General features: G+C 39.6%; 1 protein-coding gene across 1 annotated transcript in view; it reads left to right on the top strand.

Moving 5' to 3' along the window:
* LOC137969515 (pyridoxal-dependent decarboxylase domain-containing protein 1-like) overlaps positions 1 to 1,968 on the top strand; it is a 39,352-nt gene extending 37,384 nt beyond the window's left edge. Inside the window, exon 28 of the mRNA XM_068815795.1 lies at positions 1 to 1,968. This exon is cut by the window's left edge and continues 149 nt beyond it. The gene's annotated coding sequence lies outside the window, so the exon portion shown is untranslated.
* The last annotated feature ends 20,749 nt before the right edge of the window (positions 1,969 to 22,717 follow it).

Genomic DNA, 22,717 nt, shown 5'->3' on the forward strand with positions numbered 1-22,717 from the left:
AGCACGTAAAGGACTATAATTCAATTATGTACAAATTCTTAAGCAGTAAGTCATAGATGTATTTTAATGAATTAGTTTCCATTTTGTTATGCCATGAAGCTTACCTTCTAAGGACACAAATAAACAACCTCAGGTGCCAATAATTATTAAGGGGAACAAGTAGAACTGATTTGTGCTCCCAAAAAATGGGTGACACATGGAAATCAGCAGGGGTTTGCTTGCCAAGAAAAGTATAAATGGTTTTCAACAACTGGGACAGGATACATTACTGGTTTATAGCTTGGATCAGTGCTAGTACCTTCCAGCATCAATTATCGTGGGGCTATGGTGCATATAATTAATTAAGTACTTCTGAAAATAAGATCATCCAATAAACAAGGGTGGTCACTCAATTATTCAGAAATTGCATACATATTTACAAAGCAGCCCTGGCTTGGTGTCATAAGAGGAGGTAATTTAGTCAAGTAAAAGAACAGTGTAATGAAGGAGGTCCACAAAGGAAGGGGGTAAGAATTATTATTGTTTCGGTATTCGGATTGTCATAAATAATTTATTACAAAGGAAGTATTTAAAATTAATGTCAGGGAAATTACAGGTGTATGCAGTATATTATGATCCATGAAGTACTGTTACATTACATCTAAGGTCTCTTTGGCAACATCTTTGCCCTGTGTTGTACCTGATTGGTAAAATGATGTACGGTAATTGTGACAGGAAATTTGCAGTCAAAGCCCTTGCAAGCTGAGACAACCTTGTGAAGCAGAACTAGTCAAGTGTCTGTGTCCTTGTCACTTAACCGAGTTTTTATAGAATTTGAAATGAAGGTGACTTCTGGCAAGACAAATCCGCTCAGTTTGGCTCCAGTGGACAACTTTTTTTTTCTTCACATACATTAGTAAATCTGTCTGCTACAATGGCTGTGCGTTAGGAAAACTTCAACTGTAATTTTGTTGCAAAATGCCAATTTGCCTTTTAGCCACAAGAATGACTTGACCCCTTGGGGTAAAATAATGTGCTAGTGTACATGTAGTTTAAGGTGGTCGATATTATATTAAACATTTTACCATTATTATGAACAAAGTTCTTTTAATTCAGTAAAGAGCATTTTCACGAGAACTTCAGGTCTCATATCAGTCGTTAATAAGTTTGTTTGATACCTTCCTGTGGCACTGAACAGAAAATAACATGAACTTTGACATGTAAGGGATACATCATCCTGAAATACCATCTAGTGGGTTTTGCAGGTCCCAACTGCATGTTTACATGTTCACTGTAGTTCCTTAAAAGATCCCGGAACATCTACCACAGATGCAGCTCTTACTACAAAATTAATCAATACATCCGACAAAAACCTTAAGAACTGAACGAAAAGTTGATATCCTGGTTGGAATGTTCGCTTGCAGCCCCTTTTTAAAAATATTTTGTTGACCAATGCTTTGGCATCACATGGTTAGACCAGGATGATAATTATTATAATTTTGCTTGTACTTAATTAAAGTTTAAGAGTGCCATTAAACCAAGTGAAACAAGCCCTTGCCTGTTGTTAGCGAAGACAAAATCTATCAAGTGCCTGGCACAATGGGAGTGGAAGGGGTAACACAGAATTCACGCGATTTAGACTTCATGTTTTGAAAAACTTGAGGAGACTTGGAAAGAATTTTGCATTATTTAGGGTACTACATCAAGGCTGATTTAACTCGGCTGTCTTAGTTGATAACTATTATTGGGATATGTCTTTCCTAAGCTCATTCTCCCACATGCCTAAATGTTGACGGACTAGTTTTGACAGGTTTGAGCGACGTTAAATTGATTTATAGATTAATTATTTGACTAACAGTTACTGTCATATTTATCTAGTACAAGGTGTTGGACTGTTGGAAGATGTAAATTTAGTTTTCAAAATGAAGAAAACAATAGTTTGTAAATTGTTGGGTTCTTTAGAGAAATAAATAAAATGATATGTTGTAATCTTGTTTTTTTATTCAAAACTGAAATAAATGACTAATAATAGTATTATTATTACCAATAACATTAATATTATTAGTACTAATAATATTCCAGACAGTTTTCAAAAGTCAGTTTTCTCTTGAATGCAACACAAAAAAATAGTATAGTTTATTATTTTGTACCAAACAAACACAATAGCCCTAAATGAAGAAAGTGACGTACGGTGCCCCCCAGAGAAATCTACTTATTACCCCAGCCCCCTCAAACCGAACAAAATACGCACAGAAGACTGTTTGCACAAAGATTTCTTGCATCAATTGCTGTGGCTGAAATTTTGCTGATCTCCAGAGGAAACCTTTGCTTCTGAATGCTGCCAAAGTAACAGCTAATGTGTTCTTTAATAGCCTTGCAAAGGGCAATACCCAGGCTGTGCAAATGTGCTGGCAATTCCTTTGAGACAATTTTACTTGGATAATGGACAATAATCTGAACGTGAAAAAGATTAAAGACAGTTGCAAAGAACACAGGAAAGAGATTGTGGATATTTTATGAGCACTGTAAGTTGGGTTGTCATTAATGTTCTCAAGCAACATTAATTTTGCTCTAAGGAAATTCTTGTTTGCTATTTCATATTTCATACAAAAGTGTGCTGTGTGTTCGACAGTAATAACAACAACGGAGTCCTGCGGTTTCTGAAACAATGCTGAAAGAAATCTTCTCCAATAGTAAAACGAGTTTGGATCCATGTAGTACATAATCTGAGTTGTACCTCTTTAGAGCTGCAAATATAACATCTTACGTTACCTTGATATTTCTCTTTAAATCAAAGATCTCAAAAAGGTGACAACTTTTAATAATTAATTCACATTCGTTCAATATTTTTTATTAATTTGTCAGCGTTATTGGACACATCAGAAAAAGTAGCACAATATTTCAGTTTAGGGAAACAAAATAGAACCTCAAAAAATGAACCATTAGTAACTGATTTATGTACTATTTTCATATTTCCCACCGAAAGAAGGAAACAGCATACTCTTTCTATAGTACAAGTATGTTGAACAACGACAACAATGATATTAATGATAATGATAATGATAATGATAATAATAATCATTATCATTATCATTATCATTATTATTATTACTACTATTATTATTATTATTATTATTATTATTATTATTATTATTATTATTATTATTATTACTATTATTGTTGTTGTTCAACTGTATCCAGCTGCTTGGGTTTTGAAATCAGCATAAATATTATACTGGCCAGGCAAAATGCAAAATGTCACTGCAGCATTAATCTAGATAGACAATTGTTCGAAGAGGTAAAGAGCACTCTACAGAATGACAAAAATGTAGTCACTGATGAAAAGAGAAATTATTTTTTCAGTTTAAGGAATGGGAAAAAGATTACTCCAATCTTTACAAAAGGGCTACAGCTTCATGCCTGTGTAATACTATTGCGAGGCAATGTTTTAAAGGGTGTTTGCTGGGTCCAACTGCTGCTATGGTAATGGTACAGTGCTGCTCAAAGGCCCTCTAAAACTTGTTGCTTGAAAAGTATCTCGAAAACCAATCCAGTGAGAAGTATTTTGTTTTTTAGATTTTGAAACCATATCATAATTCTGTGACCCAGCACATGATGTGAAAAAGAACTATAAACTGAAGAAGAATTTGAAATATTTATGAAAAAGCTGAAAGATGAAAAAAATTCCACTATAAGAATGCAAAATAACGCTTCTCACTTGCTTCCAAACAAATCAGGAAAGGACGCTGGACGAACTTTTGAGATAAACCTGACCAAATCTAACAAACTATTTCTGGTTGTATTAATCTTGATTCATTAATGATCGTCTGGAGCGGCTCAGGTAGCGTGTGTGACAATAAGCCGGAGCACTTGGCTGAACATCTGTTCTGAGCCCCCTAAAGGATAAGGATATGGCATCTTTTGAAAAAGTTAAACTAAGCAATTTGCAAAAAACTTGAAACTTAAGGATATGCCATTACAATAATGGCAAATTTCATTTTCTAGTACACTGTCAGTATAATAAAACATTTGTTTCTACATCAACATACAGTGTGTTTATGTATACAGAATTATTGGAATTGTGCATACCTTGACAGATATTCCTTTGCTTGATTTTGGAAAGAAGTGGCAACTTGATTTTGGTATTTGGGAACTTTCCTCATGGAGATTTTTTAACTCACCAGGACAATACATCAATTGGAATTGGCTTAATTCGTACATTTTCAAAGGGAATTCTATAACCTTTTTCCATGTCACTATGACAAGCAGTTTCTGCATCTTTCCTCGGTGTCAAATGATAAAGGGGATGTCTCCTTTTCAGCAAATCCTTTGCTGAAATGGCAAATAACGACTTTTTTTTTCCAGATTGATTCCAGCCTTTTGTGACAAGTGTCACACAATGCAACACAAAGACCATCATCGGCCTGGACTTTTTTAAAAACCGCACGACATTGACCCAAAAACCCCTCAACTAGCTTCAAAACGTGTTTTTCGGCCAAATCTCTAGCAGCCAAAGGGTTAATACGTATTTTACGAATGCGCATGCAACAATGCCCAGCAAGTTGAAAAAAAAAAAAATGAGGCAAGGAAAGCGAAAAGAGAGGGAAGAAGAGAAAGCGAAAAGTGAAAATCGAAACTATGTCGAAATTTTGCTTTCTGCGCATGCCGAACTTTGCAAGCACATGGCTAAAAAAGGCCGCGGAGTCTACAACCTGGAAACGGGTTTGTAGGGAGGTTCAAGTTAGCTCTTAAACAGCACGACATTGACCAAAAAACCCCTCAACTAGCTTCAAAACGTGTTTTTCGGCCAAATCTCAAGTAAACAAACGGTTAATACGTATTTTACGAATGCGAAAGTAGCACGGGGGACCCCAGGGAGAGTTTTTGCAATTTTTTTTTTTTTTTCTCAAACCCTTTGATTACTATCTGGCAAAATACGTCCAGCTTTATCCACGGTCCCATCTTGTGACATCATCACTTTTAACGGTCAGGAACAGCTTTGTCCACTAACTTGTGCAGGGAGAAGAGATCTCTCAAACTATACCAGAATGAGCACAATTCAGTCAAGGAAACTGGAGAAACGGCCAAAAACACCAATGTAACACTGACCTGAAATCTCCATGAAAAGCTTGCTCCATTACCCACCTACCTTTCTGATCACCTAATTATAAGATGATGAAATGTTTCTCAGAAACTCTTCCTACCAAAATAAAGCCTACCAAATGTCCAGCAAGTTGAAGAAAAAAAAAAAAAATGAGGCAAGGAAAGCGAAAAGAGAGGGAAGGAGAGAAAGCGAAAAGTGAAAGTCGAAAGTGTTGTGCTACTTTTAAAGCCAAAAACTATGTCGAAATTTTGCTTTGTGCGCATGCCGAACTTTGCAAGCACCTGAGTGAAAAAGCCGCGGAGTGTACAACCTGGAAAAAACGGGTTTGTGCGGAGGTTTAGCTCTTAAACAGCACGACATTGACCAAAAAAACCCCTCAACTAGCTTCAAAACGTGCTTTTCGGCCAAATCTCTGGTAGCCAAAGGGTTAAAACGTATTTTACGAATGCGCATGCGTTCTGTACTAACTCTGCTTACCACATGAACAAGAATAAGGAATAAAATTCAGAACTATAGACTATCCTTAGTTTTTATTACAACTAACAGAAGGAGCTACCGTAGTCAAGGGGTTAATCACAGATGGCTCAGGGACCGATTAATCTCTCCCTCTTTGGATCGAAAGTAGCACGGGGGACCCCAGGCAGAGTTTTTGCAATTTTTTTTTTTTTTTTTTTTCTCAAACCCTTTGATTACTATCTGGCAAAATACGTCCAGCTTTATCCACGGTCCCATCTTGTGACATCATCACTTTTAACGGTCAGGAACAGCTTTGTCCACTAACTTGTGCAGGGAGAAGAGATCTCTCAAACTATACCAGAATGAGCACAATTCAGTCAAGGAAACTGGAGAAACGGCCAAAAACACCAATGTAACACTGACCTGAAATCTCCATGAAAAGCTTGCTCCATTACCCACCTACCTTTCTGATCACCTAATTATAAGATGATGAAATGTTTCTCAGAAACTCTTCCTACCAAAATAAAGCCTACCAAATGTCCAGCAAGTTGAAGAAAAAAAAAAAAATGAGGCAAGGAAAGCGAAAAGAGAGGGAAGGAGAGAAAGCGAAAAGTGAAAGTCGAAAGTGTTGTGCTACTTTTAAAGCCAAAAACTATGTCGAAATTTTGCTTTGTGCGCATGCCGAACTTTGCAAGCACCTGAGTGAAAAAGCCGCGGAGTGTACAACCTGGAAAAAACGGGTTTGTGCGGAGGTTTAGCTCTTAAACAGCACGACATTGACCAAAAAAAACCCCTCAACTAGCTTCAAAACGTGCTTTTCGGCCAAATCTCTGGTAGCCAAAGGGTTAAAACGTATTTTACGAATGCGCATGCGTTCTGTACTAACTCTGCTTACCACATGAACAAGAATAAGGAATAAAATTCAGAACTATAGACTATCCTTAGTTTTTATTACAACTAACAGAAGGAGCTACCGTAGTCAAGGGGTTAATCACAGATGGCTCAGGGACCGATTAATCTCTCCCTCTTTGGATCGAAAGTAGCACGGGGGACCCCAGGCAGAGTTTTTGCAATTTTTTTTTTTTTTTTTTTTCTCAAACCCTTTGATTACTATCTGGCAAAATACGTCCAGCTTTATCCACGGTCCCATCTTGTGACATCATCACTTTTAACGGTCAGGAACAGCTTTGTCCACTAACTTGTGCAGGGAGAAGAGATCTCTCAAACTATACCAGAATGAGCACAATTCAGTCAAGGAAACTGGAGAAACGGCCAAAAACACCAATGTAACACTGACCTGAAATCTCCATGAAAAGCTTGCTCCATTACCCACCTACCTTTCTGATCACCTAATTATAAGATGATGAAATGTTTCTCAGAAACTCTTCCTACCAAAATAAAGCCTACCAAATGTCCAGCAAGTTGAAGAAAAAAAAAAAAAATGAGGCAAGGAAAGCGAAAAGAGAGGGAAGGAGAGAAAGCGAAAAGTGAAAGTCGAAAGTGTTGTGCTACTTTTAAAGCCAAAAACTATGTCGAAATTTTGCTTTGTGCGCATGCCGAACTTTGCAAGCACCTGAGTGAAAAAGCCGCGGAGTGTACAACCTGGAAAAAACGGGTTTGTGCGGAGGTTTAGCTCTTAAACAGCACGACATTGACCAAAAAAACCCCTCAACTAGCTTCAAAACGTGCTTTTCGGCCAAATCTCTGGTAGCCAAAGGGTTAAAACGTATTTTACGAATGCGCATGCGTTCTGTACTAACTCTGCTTACCACATGAACAAGAATAAGGAATAAAATTCAAAACTATAGACTATCCTTAGTTTTTATTACAACTAACAGAAGGAGCTACCGTAGTCAAGGGGTTAATCACAGATGGCTCAGGGACCGATTAATCTCTCCCTCTTTGGATCGAAAGTAGCACGGGGGACCCCAGGCAGAGTTTTTGCAATTTTTTTTTTTTTTTTTTTCTCAAACCCTTTGATTACTATCTGGCAAAATACGTCCAGCTTTATCCACGGTCCCATCTTGTGACATCATCACTTTTAACGGTCAGGAACAGCTTTGTCCACTAACTTGTGCAGGGAGAAGAGATCTCTCAAACTATACCAGAATGAGCACAATTCAGTCAAGGAAACTGGAGAAACGGCCAAAAACACCAATGTAACACTGACCTGAAATCTCCATGAAAAGCTTGCTCCATTACCCACCTACCTTTCTGATCACCTAATTATAAGATGATGAAATGTTTCTCAGAAACTCTTCCTACCAAAATAAAGCCTACCAAATGTCCAGCAAGTTGAAGAAAAAAAAAAAAAATGAGGCAAGGAAAGCGAAAAGAGAGGGAAGGAGAGAAAGCGAAAAGTGAAAGTCGAAAGTGTTGTGCTACTTTTAAAGCCAAAAACTATGTCGAAATTTTGCTTTGTGCGCATGCCGAACTTTGCAAGCACCTGAGTGAAAAAGCCGCGGAGTGTACAACCTGGAAAAAACGGGTTTGTGCGGAGGTTTAGCTCTTAAACAGCACGACATTGACCAAAAAAACCCCTCAACTAGCTTCAAAACGTGCTTTTCGGCCAAATCTCTGGTAGCCAAAGGGTTAAAACGTATTTTACGAATGCGCATGCGTTCTGTACTAACTCTGCTTACCACATGAACAAGAATAAGGAATAAAATTCAAAACTATAGACTATCCTTAGTTTTTATTACAACTAACAGAAGGAGCTACCGTAGTCAAGGGGTTAATCACAGATGGCTCAGGGACCGATTAATCTCTCCCTCTTTGGATCGAAAGTAGCACGGGGGACCCCAGGCAGAGTTTTTGCAATTTTTTTTTTTTTTTTTTTTCTCAAACCCTTTGATTACTATCTGGCAAAATACGTCCAGCTTTATCCACGGTCCCATCTTGTGACATCATCACTTTTAACGGTCAGGAACAGCTTTGTCCACTAACTTGTGCAGGGAGAAGAGATCTCTCAAACTATACCAGAATGAGCACAATTCAGTCAAGGAAACTGGAGAAACGGCCAAAAACACCAATGTAACACTGACCTGAAATCTCCATGAAAAGCTTGCTCCATTACCCACCTACCTTTCTGATCACCTAATTATAAGATGATGAAATGTTTCTCAGAAACTCTTCCTACCAAAATAAAGCCTACCAAATGTCCAGCAAGTTGAAGAAAAAAAAAAAAATGAGGCAAGGAAAGCGAAAAGAGAGGGAAGGAGAGAAAGCGAAAAGTGAAAGTCGAAAGTGTTGTGCTACTTTTAAAGCCAAAAACTATGTCGAAATTTTGCTTTGTGCGCATGCCGAACTTTGCAAGCACCTGAGTGAAAAAGCCGCGGAGTGTACAACCTGGAAAAAACGGGTTTGTGCGGAGGTTTAGCTCTTAAACAGCACGACATTGACCAAAAAAACCCCTCAACTAGCTTCAAAACGTGCTTTTCGGCCAAATCTCTGGTAGCCAAAGGGTTAAAACGTATTTTACGAATGCGCATGCGTTCTTTACTAACTCTGCTTACCACATGAACAAGAATAAGGAATAAAATTCAAAACTATAGACTATCCTTAGTTTTTATTACAACTAACAGAAGGAGCTACCGTAGTCAAGGGGTTAATCACAGATGGCTCAGGGACCGATTAATCTCTCCCTCTTTGGATCGAAAGTAGCACGGGGGACCCCAGGCAGAGTTTTTGCAATTTTTTTTTTTTTTTTTTTTCTCAAACCCTTTGATTACTATCTGGCAAAATACGTCCAGCTTTATCCACGGTCCCATCTTGTGACATCATCACTTTTAACGGTCAGGAACAGCTTTGTCCACTAACTTGTGCAGGGAGAAGAGATCTCTCAAACTATACCAGAATGAGCACAATTCAGTCAAGGAAACTGGAGAAACGGCCAAAAACACCAATGTAACACTGACCTGAAATCTCCATGAAAAGCTTGCTCCATTACCCACCTACCTTTCTGATCACCTAATTATAAGATGATGAAATGTTTCTCAGAAACTCTTCCTACCAAAATAAAGCCTACCAAATGTCCAGCAAGTTGAAGAAAAAAAAAAAAATGAGGCAAGGAAAGCGAAAAGAGAGGGAAGGAGAGAAAGCGAAAAGTGAAAGTCGAAAGTGTTGTGCTACTTTTAAAGCCAAAAACTATGTCGAAATTTTGCTTTGTGCGCATGCCGAACTTTGCAAGCACCTGAGTGAAAAAGCCGCGGAGTGTACAACCTGGAAAAAACGGGTTTGTGCGGAGGTTTAGCTCTTAAACAGCACGACATTGACCAAAAAAACCCCTCAACTAGCTTCAAAACGTGCTTTTCGGCCAAATCTCTGGTAGCCAAAGGGTTAAAACGTATTTTACGAATGCGCATGCGTTCTGTACTAACTCTGCTTACCACATGAACAAGAATAAGGAATAAAATTCAGAACTATAGACTATCCTTAGTTTTTATTACAACTAACAGAAGGAGCTACCGTAGTCAAGGGGTTAATCACAGATGGCTCAGGGACCGATTAATCTCTCCCTCTTTGGATCGAAAGTAGCACGGGGGACCCCAGGCAGAGTTTTTGCAATTTTTTTTTTTTTTTTTTTTCTCAAACCCTTTGATTACTATCTGGCAAAATACGTCCAGCTTTATCCACGGTCCCATCTTGTGACATCATCACTTTTAACGGTCAGGAACAGCTTTGTCCACTAACTTGTGCAGGGAGAAGAGATCTCTCAAACTATACCAGAATGAGCACAATTCAGTCAAGGAAACTGGAGAAACGGCCAAAAACACCAATGTAACACTGACCTGAAATCTCCATGAAAAGCTTGCTCCATTACCCACCTACCTTTCTGATCACCTAATTATAAGATGATGAAATGTTTCTCAGAAACTCTTCCTACCAAAATAAAGCCTACCAAATGTCCAGCAAGTTGAAGAAAAAAAAAAAAAATGAGGCAAGGAAAGCGAAAAGAGAGGGAAGGAGAGAAAGCGAAAAGTGAAAGTCGAAAGTGTTGTGCTACTTTTAAAGCCAAAAACTATGTCGAAATTTTGCTTTGTGCGCATGCCGAACTTTGCAAGCACCTGAGTGAAAAAGCCGCGGAGTGTACAACCTGGAAAAAACGGGTTTGTGCGGAGGTTTAGCTCTTAAACAGCACGACATTGACCAAAAAAACCCCTCAACTAGCTTCAAAACGTGCTTTTCGGCCAAATCTCTGGTAGCCAAAGGGTTAAAACGTATTTTACGAATGCGCATGCGTTCTGTACTAACTCTGCTTACCACATGAACAAGAATAAGGAATAAAATTCAGAACTATAGACTATCCTTAGTTTTTATTACAACTAACAGAAGGAGCTACCGTAGTCAAGGGGTTAATCACAGATGGCTCAGGGACCGATTAATCTCTCCCTCTTTGGATCGAAAGTAGCACGGGGGACCCCAGGCAGAGTTTTTGCAATTTTTTTTTTTTTTTTTTTTCTCAAACCCTTTGATTACTATCTGGCAAAATACGTCCAGCTTTATCCACGGTCCCATCTTGTGACATCATCACTTTTAACGGTCAGGAACAGCTTTGTCCACTAACTTGTGCAGGGAGAAGAGATCTCTCAAACTATACCAGAATGAGCACAATTCAGTCAAGGAAACTGGAGAAACGGCCAAAAACACCAATGTAACACTGACCTGAAATCTCCATGAAAAGCTTGCTCCATTACCCACCTACCTTTCTGATCACCTAATTATAAGATGATGAAATGTTTCTCAGAAACTCTTCCTACCAAAATAAAGCCTACCAAATGTCCAGCAAGTTGAAGAAAAAAAAAAAAAATGAGGCAAGGAAAGCGAAAAGAGAGGGAAGGAGAGAAAGCGAAAAGTGAAAGTCGAAAGTGTTGTGCTACTTTTAAAGCCAAAAACTATGTCGAAATTTTGCTTTGTGCGCATGCCGAACTTTGCAAGCACCTGAGTGAAAAAGCCGCGGAGTGTACAACCTGGAAAAAACGGGTTTGTGCGGAGGTTTAGCTCTTAAACAGCACGACATTGACCAAAAAAACCCCTCAACTAGCTTCAAAACGTGCTTTTCGGCCAAATCTCTGGTAGCCAAAGGGTTAAAACGTATTTTACGAATGCGCATGCGTTCTGTACTAACTCTGCTTACCACATGAACAAGAATAAGGAATAAAATTCAAAACTATAGACTATCCTTAGTTTTTATTACAACTAACAGAAGGAGCTACCGTAGTCAAGGGGTTAATCACAGATGGCTCAGGGACCGATTAATCTCTCCCTCTTTGGATCGAAAGTAGCACGGGGGACCCCAGGCAGAGTTTTTGCAATTTTTTTTTTTTTTTTTTTTTCTCAAACCCTTTGATTACTATCTGGCAAAATACGTCCAGCTTTATCCACGGTCCCATCTTGTGACATCATCACTTTTAACGGTCAGGAACAGCTTTGTCCACTAACTTGTGCAGGGAGAAGAGATCTCTCAAACTATACCAGAATGAGCACAATTCAGTCAAGGAAACTGGAGAAACGGCCAAAAACACCAATGTAACACTGACCTGAAATCTCCATGAAAAGCTTGCTCCATTACCCACCTACCTTTCTGATCACCTAATTATAAGATGATGAAATGTTTCTCAGAAACTCTTCCTACCAAAATAAAGCCTACCAAATGTCCAGCAAGTTGAAGAAAAAAAAAAAAATGAGGCAAGGAAAGCGAAAAGAGAGGGAAGGAGAGAAAGCGAAAAGTGAAAGTCGAAAGTGTTGTGCTACTTTTAAAGCCAAAAACTATGTCGAAATTTTGCTTTGTGCGCATGCCGAACTTTGCAAGCACCTGAGTGAAAAAGCCGCGGAGTGTACAACCTGGAAAAAACGGGTTTGTGCGGAGGTTTAGCTCTTAAACAGCACGACATTGACCAAAAAAACCCCTCAACTAGCTTCAAAACGTGCTTTTCGGCCAAATCTCTGGTAGCCAAAGGGTTAAAACGTATTTTACGAATGCGCATGCGTTCTGTACTAACTCTGCTTACCACATGAACAAGAATAAGGAATAAAATTCAGAACTATAGACTATCCTTAGTTTTTATTACAACTAACAGAAGGAGCTACCGTAGTCAAGGGGTTAATCACAGATGGCTCAGGGACCGATTAATCTCTCCCTCTTTGGATCGAAAGTAGCACGGGGGACCCCAGGCAGAGTTTTTGCAATTTTTTTTTTTTTTTTTTTTCTCAAACCCTTTGATTACTATCTGGCAAAATACGTCCAGCTTTATCCACGGTCCCATCTTGTGACATCATCACTTTTAACGGTCAGGAACAGCTTTGTCCACTAACTTGTGCAGGGAGAAGAGATCTCTCAAACTATACCAGAATGAGCACAATTCAGTCAAGGAAACTGGAGAAACGGCCAAAAACACCAATGTAACACTGACCTGAAATCTCCATGAAAAGCTTGCTCCATTACCCACCTACCTTTCTGATCACCTAATTATAAGATGATGAAATGTTTCTCAGAAACTCTTCCTACCAAAATAAAGCCTACCAAATGTCCAGCAAGTTGAAGAAAAAAAAAAAAAATGAGGCAAGGAAAGCGAAAAGAGAGGGAAGGAGAGAAAGCGAAAAGTGAAAGTCGAAAGTGTTGTGCTACTTTTAAAGCCAAAAACTATGTCGAAATTTTGCTTTGTGCGCATGCCGAACTTTGCAAGCACCTGAGTGAAAAAGCCGCGGAGTGTACAACCTGGAAAAAACGGGTTTGTGCGGAGGTTTAGCTCTTAAACAGCACGACATTGACCAAAAAAACCCCTCAACTAGCTTCAAAACGTGCTTTTCGGCCAAATCTCTGGTAGCCAAAGGGTTAAAACGTATTTTACGAATGCGCATGCGTTCTGTACTAACTCTGCTTACCACATGAACAAGAATAAGGAATAAAATTCAGAACTATAGACTATCCTTAGTTTTTATTACAACTAACAGAAGGAGCTACCGTAGTCAAGGGGTTAATCACAGATGGCTCAGGGACCGATTAATCTCTCCCTCTTTGGATCGAAAGTAGCACGGGGGACCCCAGGCAGAGTTTTTGCAATTTTTTTTTTTTTTTTTTTTCTCAAACCCTTTGATTACTATCTGGCAAAATACGTCCAGCTTTATCCACGGTCCCATCTTGTGACATCATCACTTTTAACGGTCAGGAACAGCTTTGTCCACTAACTTGTGCAGGGAGAAGAGATCTCTCAAACTATACCAGAATGAGCACAATTCAGTCAAGGAAACTGGAGAAACGGCCAAAAACACCAATGTAACACTGACCTGAAATCTCCATGAAAAGCTTGCTCCATTACCCACCTACCTTTCTGATCACCTAATTATAAGATGATGAAATGTTTCTCAGAAACTCTTCCTACCAAAATAAAGCCTACCAAATGTCCAGCAAGTTGAAGAAAAAAAAAAAAAATGAGGCAAGGAAAGCGAAAAGAGAGGGAAGGAGAGAAAGCGAAAAGTGAAAGTCGAAAGTGTTGTGCTACTTTTAAAGCCAAAAACTATGTCGAAATTTTGCTTTGTGCGCATGCCGAACTTTGCAAGCACCTGAGTGAAAAAGCCGCGGAGTGTACAACCTGGAAAAAACGGGTTTGTGCGGAGGTTTAGCTCTTAAACAGCACGACATTGACCAAAAAAACCCCTCAACTAGCTTCAAAACGTGCTTTTCGGCCAAATCTCTGGTAGCCAAAGGGTTAAAACGTATTTTACGAATGCGCATGCGTTCTGTACTAACTCTGCTTACCACATGAACAAGAATAAGGAATAAAATTCAAAACTATAGACTATCCTTAGTTTTTATTACAACTAACAGAAGGAGCTACCGTAGTCAAGGGGTTAATCACAGATGGCTCAGGGACCGATTAATCTCTCCCTCTTTGGATCGAAAGTAGCACGGGGGACCCCAGGCAGAGTTTTTGCAATTTTTTTTTTTTTTTTTTTTTCTCAAACCCTTTGATTACTATCTGGCAAAATACGTCCAGCTTTATCCACGGTCCCATCTTGTGACATCATCACTTTTAACGGTCAGGAACAGCTTTGTCCACTAACTTGTGCAGGGAGAAGAGATCTCTCAAACTATACCAGAATGAGCACAATTCAGTCAAGGAAACTGGAGAAACGGCCAAAAACACCAATGTAACACTGACCTGAAATCTCCATGAAAAGCTTGCTCCATTACCCACCTACCTTTCTGATCACCTAATTATAAGATGATGAAATGTTTCTCAGAAACTCTTCCTACCAAAATAAAGCCTACCAAATGTCCAGCAAGTTGAAGAAAAAAAAAAAAATGAGGCAAGGAAAGCGAAAAGAGAGGGAAGGAGAGAAAGCGAAAAGTGAAAGTCGAAAGTGTTGTGCTACTTTTAAAGCCAAAAACTATGTCGAAATTTTGCTTTGTGCGCATGCCGAACTTTGCAAGCACCTGAGTGAAAAAGCCGCGGAGTGTACAACCTGGAAAAAACGGGTTTGTGCGGAGGTTTAGCTCTTAAACAGCACGACATTGACCAAAAAAACCCCTCAACTAGCTTCAAAACGTGCTTTTCGGCCAAATCTCTGGTAGCCAAAGGGTTAAAACGTATTTTACGAATGCGCATGCGTTCTGTACTAACTCTGCTTACCACATGAACAAGAATAAGGAATAAAATTCAAAACTATAGACTATCCTTAGTTTTTATTACAACTAACAGAAGGAGCTACCGTAGTCAAGGGGTTAATCACAGATGGCTCAGGGACCGATTAATCTCTCCCTCTTTGGATCGAAAGTAGCACGGGGGACCCCAGGCAGAGTTTTTGCAATTTTTTTTTTTTTTTTTTTTTCTCAAACCCTTTGATTACTATCTGGCAAAATACGTCCAGCTTTATCCACGGTCCCATCTTGTGACATCATCACTTTTAACGGTCAGGAACAGCTTTGTCCACTAACTTGTGCAGGGAGAAGAGATCTCTCAAACTATACCAGAATGAGCACAATTCAGTCAAGGAAACTGGAGAAACGGCCAAAAACACCAATGTAACACTGACCTGAAATCTCCATGAAAAGCTTGCTCCATTACCCACCTACCTTTCTGATCACCTAATTATAAGATGATGAAATGTTTCTCAGAAACTCTTCCTACCAAAATAAAGCCTACCAAATGTCCAGCAAGTTGAAGAAAAAAAAAAAAATGAGGCAAGGAAAGCGAAAAGAGAGGGAAGGAGAGAAAGCGAAAAGTGAAAGTCGAAAGTGTTGTGCTACTTTTAAAGCCAAAAACTATGTCGAAATTTTGCTTTGTGCGCATGCCGAACTTTGCAAGCACCTGAGTGAAAAAGCCGCGGAGTGTACAACCTGGAAAAAACGGGTTTGTGCGGAGGTTTAGCTCTTAAACAGCACGACATTGACCAAAAAAACCCCTCAACTAGCTTCAAAACGTGCTTTTCGGCCAAATCTCTGGTAGCCAAAGGGTTAAAACGTATTTTACGAATGCGCATGCGTTCTGTACTAACTCTGCTTACCACATGAACAAGAATAAGGAATAAAATTCAAAACTATAGACTATCCTTAGTTTTTATTACAACTAACAGAAGGAGCTACCGTAGTCAAGGGGTTAATCACAGATGGCTCAGGGACCGATTAATCTCTCCCTCTTTGGATCGAAAGTAGCACGGGGGACCCCAGGCAGAGTTTTTGCAATTTTTTTTTTTTTTTTTTTTCTCAAACCCTTTGATTACTATCTGGCAAAATACGTCCAGCTTTATCCACGGTCCCATCTTGTGACATCATCACTTTTAACGGTCAGGAACAGCTTTGTCCACTAACTTGTGCAGGGAGAAGAGATCTCTCAAACTATACCAGAATGAGCACAATTCAGTCAAGGAAACTGGAGAAACGGCCAAAAACACCAATGTAACACTGACCTGAAATCTCCATGAAAAGCTTGCTCCATTACCCACCTACCTTTCTGATCACCTAATTATAAGATGATGAAATGTTTCTCAGAAACTCTTCCTACCAAAATAAAGCCTACCAAATGTCCAGCAAGTTGAAGAAAAAAAAAAAAAATGAGGCAAGGAAAGCGAAAAGAGAGGGAAGGAGAGAAAGCGAAAAGTGAAAGTCGAAAGTGTTGTGCTACTTTTAAAGCCAAAAACTATGTCGAAATTTTGCTTTGTGCGCATGCCGAACTTTGCAAGCACCTGAGTGAAAAAGCCGCGGAGTGTACAACCTGGAAAAAACGGGTTTGTGCGGAGGTTTAGCTCTTAAACAGCACGACATTGACCAAAAAAACCCCTCAACTAGCTTCAAAACGTGCTTTTCGGCCAAATCTCTGGTAGCCAAAGGGTTAAAACGTATTTTACGAATGCGCATGCGTTCTGTACTAACTCTGCTTACCACATGAACAAGAATAAGGAATAAAATTCAGAACTATAGACTATCCTTAGTTTTTATTACAACTAACAGAAGGAGCTACCGTAGTCAAGGGGTTAATCACAGATGGCTCAGGGACCGATTAATCTCTCCCTCTTTGGATCGAAAGTAGCACGGGGGACCCCAGGCAGAGTTTTTGCAATTTTTTTTTTTTTTTTTTTTCTCAAACCCTTTGATTACTATCTGGCAAAATACGTCCAGCTTTATCCACGGTCCCATCTTGTGACATCATCACTTTTAACGGTCAGGAACAGCTTTGTCCACTAACTTGTGCAGGGAGAAGAGATCTCTCAAACTATACCAGAATGAGCACAATTCAGTCAAGGAAACTGGAGAAACGGCCAAAAACACCAATGTAACACTGACCTGAAATCTCCATGAAAAGCTTGCTCCATTACCCACCTACCTTTCTGATCACCTAATTATAAGATGATGAAATGTTTCTCAGAAACTCTTCCTACCAAAATAAAGCCTACCAAATGTCCAGCAAGTTGAAGAAAAAAAAAAAAATGAGGCAAGGAAAGCGAAAAGAGAGGGAAGGAGAGAAAGCGAAAAGTGAAAGTCGAAAGTGTTGTGCTACTTTTAAAGCCAAAAACTATGTCGAAATTTTGCTTTGTGCGCATGCCGAACTTTGCAAGCACCTGAGTGAAAAAGCCGCGGAGTGTACAACCTGGAAAAAACGGGTTTGTGCGGAGGTTTAGCTCTTAAACAGCACGACATTGACCAAAAAAACCCCTCAACTAGCTTCAAAACGTGCTTTTCGGCCAAATCTCTGGTAGCCAAAGGGTTAAAACGTATTTTACGAATGCGCATGCGTTCTGTACTAACTCTGCTTACCACATGAACAAGAATAAGGAATAAAATTCAGAACTATAGACTATCCTTAGTTTTTATTACAACTAACAGAAGGAGCTACCGTAGTCAAGGGGTTAATCACAGATGGCTCAGGGACCGATTAATCTCTCCCTCTTTGGATCGAAAGTAGCACGGGGGACCCCAGGCAGAGTTTTTGCAATTTTTTTTTTTTTTTTTTTTCTCAAACCCTTTGATTACTATCTGGCAAAATACGTCCAGCTTTATCCACGGTCCCATCTTGTGACATCATCACTTTTAACGGTCAGGAACAGCTTTGTCCACTAACTTGTGCAGGGAGAAGAGATCTCTCAAACTATACCAGAATGAGCACAATTCAGTCAAGGAAACTGGAGAAACGGCCAAAAACACCAATGTAACACTGACCTGAAATCTCCATGAAAAGCTTGCTCCATTACCCACCTACCTTTCTGATCACCTAATTATAAGATGATGAAATGTTTCTCAGAAACTCTTCCTACCAAAATAAAGCCTACCAAATGTCCAGCAAGTTGAAGAAAAAAAAAAAAATGAGGCAAGGAAAGCGAAAAGAGAGGGAAGGAGAGAAAGCGAAAAGTGAAAGTCGAAAGTGTTGTGCTACTTTTAAAGCCAAAAACTATGTCGAAATTTTGCTTTGTGCGCATGCCGAACTTTGCAAGCACCTGAGTGAAAAAGCCGCGGAGTGTACAACCTGGAAAAAACGGGTTTGTGCGGAGGTTTAGCTCTTAAACAGCACGACATTGACCAAAAAAACCCCTCAACTAGCTTCAAAACGTGCTTTTCGGCCAAATCTCTGGTAGCCAAAGGGTTAAAACGTATTTTACGAATGCGCATGCGTTCTGTACTAACTCTGCTTACCACATGAACAAGAATAAGGAATAAAATTCAAAACTATAGACTATCCTTAGTTTTTATTACAAATAACAGAAGGAGCTACCGTAGTCAAGGGGTTAATCACAGATGGCTCAGGGACCGATTAATCTCTCCCTCTTTGGATCGAAAGTAGCACGGGGGACCCCAGGCAGAGTTTTTGCAATTTTTTTTTTTTTTTTTTTTTCTCAAACCCTTTGATTACTATCTGGCAAAATACGTCCAGCTTTATCCACGGTCCCATCTTGTGACATCATCACTTTTAACGGTCAGGAACAGCTTTGTCCACTAACTTGTGCAGGGAGAAGAGATCTCTCAAACTATACCAGAATGAGCACAATTCAGTCAAGGAAACTGGAGAAACGGCCAAAAACACCAATGTAACACTGACCTGAAATCTCCATGAAAAGCTTGCTCCATTACCCACCTACCTTTCTGATCACCTAATTATAAGATGATGAAATGTTTCTCAGAAACTCTTCCTACCAAAATAAAGCCTACCAAATGTCCAGCAAGTTGAAGAAAAAAAAAAAAAAATGAGGCAAGGAAAGCGAAAAGAGAGGGAAGGAGAGAAAGCGAAAAGTGAAAGTCGAAAGTGTTGTGCTACTTTTAAAGCCAAAAACTATGTCGAAATTTTGCTTTGTGCGCATGCCGAACTTTGCAAGCACCTGAGTGAAAAAGCCGCGGAGTGTACAACCTGGAAAAAACGGGTTTGTGCGGAGGTTTAGCTCTTAAACAGCACGACATTGACCAAAAAAACCCCTCAACTAGCTTCAAAACGTGCTTTTCGGCCAAATCTCTGGTAGCCAAAGGGTTAAAACGTATTTTACGAATGCGCATGCGTTCTGTACTAACTCTGCTTACCACATGAACAAGAATAAGGAATAAAATTCAAAACTATAGACTATCCTTAGTTTTTATTACAACTAACAGAAGGAGCTACCGTAGTCAAGGGGTTAATCACAGATGGCTCAGGGACCGATTAATCTCTCCCTCTTTGGATCGAAAGTAGCACGGGGGACCCCAGGCAGAGTTTTTGCAATTTTTTTTTTTTTTTTTTTTCTCAAACCCTTTGATTACTATCTGGCAAAATACGTCCAGCTTTATCCACGGTCCCATCTTGTGACATCATCACTTTTAACGGTCAGGAACAGCTTTGTCCACTAACTTGTGCAGGGAGAAGAGATCTCTCAAACTATACCAGAATGAGCACAATTCAGTCAAGGAAACTGGAGAAACGGCCAAAAACACCAATGTAACACTGACCTGAAATCTCCATGAAAAGCTTGCTCCATTACCCACCTACCTTTCTGATCACCTAATTATAAGATGATGAAATGTTTCTCAGAAACTCTTCCTACCAAAATAAAGCCTACCAAATGTCCAGCAAGTTGAAGAAAAAAAAAAAAATGAGGCAAGGAAAGCGAAAAGAGAGGGAAGGAGAGAAAGCGAAAAGTGAAAGTCGAAAGTGTTGTGCTACTTTTAAAGCCAAAAACTATGTCGAAATTTTGCTTTGTGCGCATGCCGAACTTTGCAAGCACCTGAGTGAAAAAGCCGCGGAGTGTACAACCTGGAAAAAACGGGTTTGTGCGGAGGTTTAGCTCTTAAACAGCACGACATTGACCAAAAAAACCCCTCAACTAGCTTCAAAACGTGCTTTTCGGCCAAATCTCTGGTAGCCAAAGGGTTAAAACGTATTTTACGAATGCGCATGCGTTCTGTACTAACTCTGCTTACCACATGAACAAGAATAAGGAATAAAATTCAGAACTATAGACTATCCTTAGTTTTTATTACAACTAACAGAAGGAGCTACCGTAGTCAAGGGGTTAATCACAGATGGCTCAGGGACCGATTAATCTCTCCCTCTTTGGATCGAAAGTAGCACGGGGGACCCCAGGCAGAGTTTTTGCAATTTTTTTTTTTTTTTTTTTTCTCAAACCCTTTGATTACTATCTGGCAAAATACGTCCAGCTTTATCCACGGTCCCATCTTGTGACATCATCACTTTTAACGGTCAGGAACAGCTTTGTCCACTAACTTGTGCAGGGAGAAGAGATCTCTCAAACTATACCAGAATGAGCACAATTCAGTCAAGGAAACTGGAGAAACGGCCAAAAACACCAATGTAACACTGACCTGAAATCTCCATGAAAAGCTTGCTCCATTACCCACCTACCTTTCTGATCACCTAATTATAAGATGATGAAATGTTTCTCAGAAACTCTTCCTACCAAAATAAAGCCTACCAAATGTCCAGCAAGTTGAAGAAAAAAAAAAAAATGAGGCAAGGAAAGCGAAAAGAGAGGGAAGGAGAGAAAGCGAAAAGTGAAAGTCGAAAGTGTTGTGCTACTTTTAAAGCCAAAAACTATGTCGAAATTTTGCTTTGTGCGCATGCCGAACTTTGCAAGCACCTGAGTGAAAAAGCCGCGGAGTGTACAACCTGGAAAAAACGGGTTTGTGCGGAGGTTTAGCTCTTAAACAGCACGACATTGACCAAAAAAACCCCTCAACTAGCTTCAAAACGTGCTTTTCGGCCAAATCTCTGGTAGCCAAAGGGTTAAAACGTATTTTACGAATGCGCATGCGTTCTTTACTAACTCTGCTTACCACATGAACAAGAATAAGGAATAAAATTCAAAACTATAGACTATCCTTAGTTTTTATTACAACTAACAGAAGGAGCTACCGTAGTCAAGGGGTTAATCACAGATGGCTCAGGGACCGATTAATCTCTCCCTCTTTGGATCGAAAGTAGCACGGGGGACCCCAGGCAGAGTTTTTGCAATTTTTTTTTTTTTTTTTTTTCTCAAACCCTTTGATTACTATCTGGCAAAATACGTCCAGCTTTATCCACGGTCCCATCTTGTGACATCATCACTTTTAACGGTCAGGAACAGCTTTGTCCACTAACTTGTGCAGGGAGAAGAGATCTCTCAAACTATACCAGAATGAGCACAATTCAGTCAAGGAAACTGGAGAAACGGCCAAAAACACCAATGTAACACTGACCTGAAATCTCCATGAAAAGCTTGCTCCATTACCCACCTACCTTTCTGATCACCTAATTATAAGATGATGAAATGTTTCTCAGAAACTCTTCCTACCAAAATAAAGCCTACCAAATGTCCAGCAAGTTGAAGAAAAAAAAAAAAAATGAGGCAAGGAAAGCGAAAAGAGAGGGAAGGAGAGAAAGCGAAAAGTGAAAGTCGAAAGTGTTGTGCTACTTTTAAAGCCAAAAACTATGTCGAAATTTTGCTTTGTGCGCATGCCGAACTTTGCAAGCACCTGAGTGAAAAAGCCGCGGAGTGTACAACCTGGAAAAAACGGGTTTGTGCGGAGGTTTAGCTCTTAAACAGCACGACATTGACCAAAAAAACCCCTCAACTAGCTTCAAAACGTGCTTTTCGGCCAAATCTCTGGTAGCCAAAGGGTTAAAACGTATTTTACGAATGCGCATGCGTTCTGTACTAACTCTGCTTACCACATGAACAAGAATAAGGAATAAAATTCAGAACTATAGACTATCCTTAGTTTTTATTACAACTAACAGAAGGAGCTACCGTAGTCAAGGGGTTAATCACAGATGGCTCAGGGACCGATTAATCTCTCCCTCTTTGGATCGAAAGTAGCACGGGGGACCCCAGGCAGAGTTTTTGCAATTTTTTTTTTTTTTTTTTTTCTCAAACCCTTTGATTACTATCTGGCAAAATACGTCCAGCTTTATCCACGGTCCCATCTTGTGACATCATCACTTTTAACGGTCAGGAACAGCTTTGTCCACTAACTTGTGCAGGGAGAAGAGATCTCTCAAACTATACCAGAATGAGCACAATTCAGTCAAGGAAACTGGAGAAACGGCCAAAAACACCAATGTAACACTGACCTGAAATCTCCATGAAAAGCTTGCTCCATTACCCACCTACCTTTCTGATCACCTAATTATAAGATGATGAAATGTTTCTCAGAAACTCTTCCTACCAAAATAAAGCCTACCAAATGTCCAGCAAGTTGAAGAAAAAAAAAAAAATGAGGCAAGG

Source organism: Montipora foliosa, chromosome 9 (genome assembly GCF_036669935.1).
Source record: "Montipora foliosa isolate CH-2021 chromosome 9, ASM3666993v2, whole genome shotgun sequence".
NCBI classification, from domain to species: Eukaryota; Metazoa; Cnidaria; class Anthozoa; order Scleractinia; family Acroporidae; genus Montipora; species Montipora foliosa.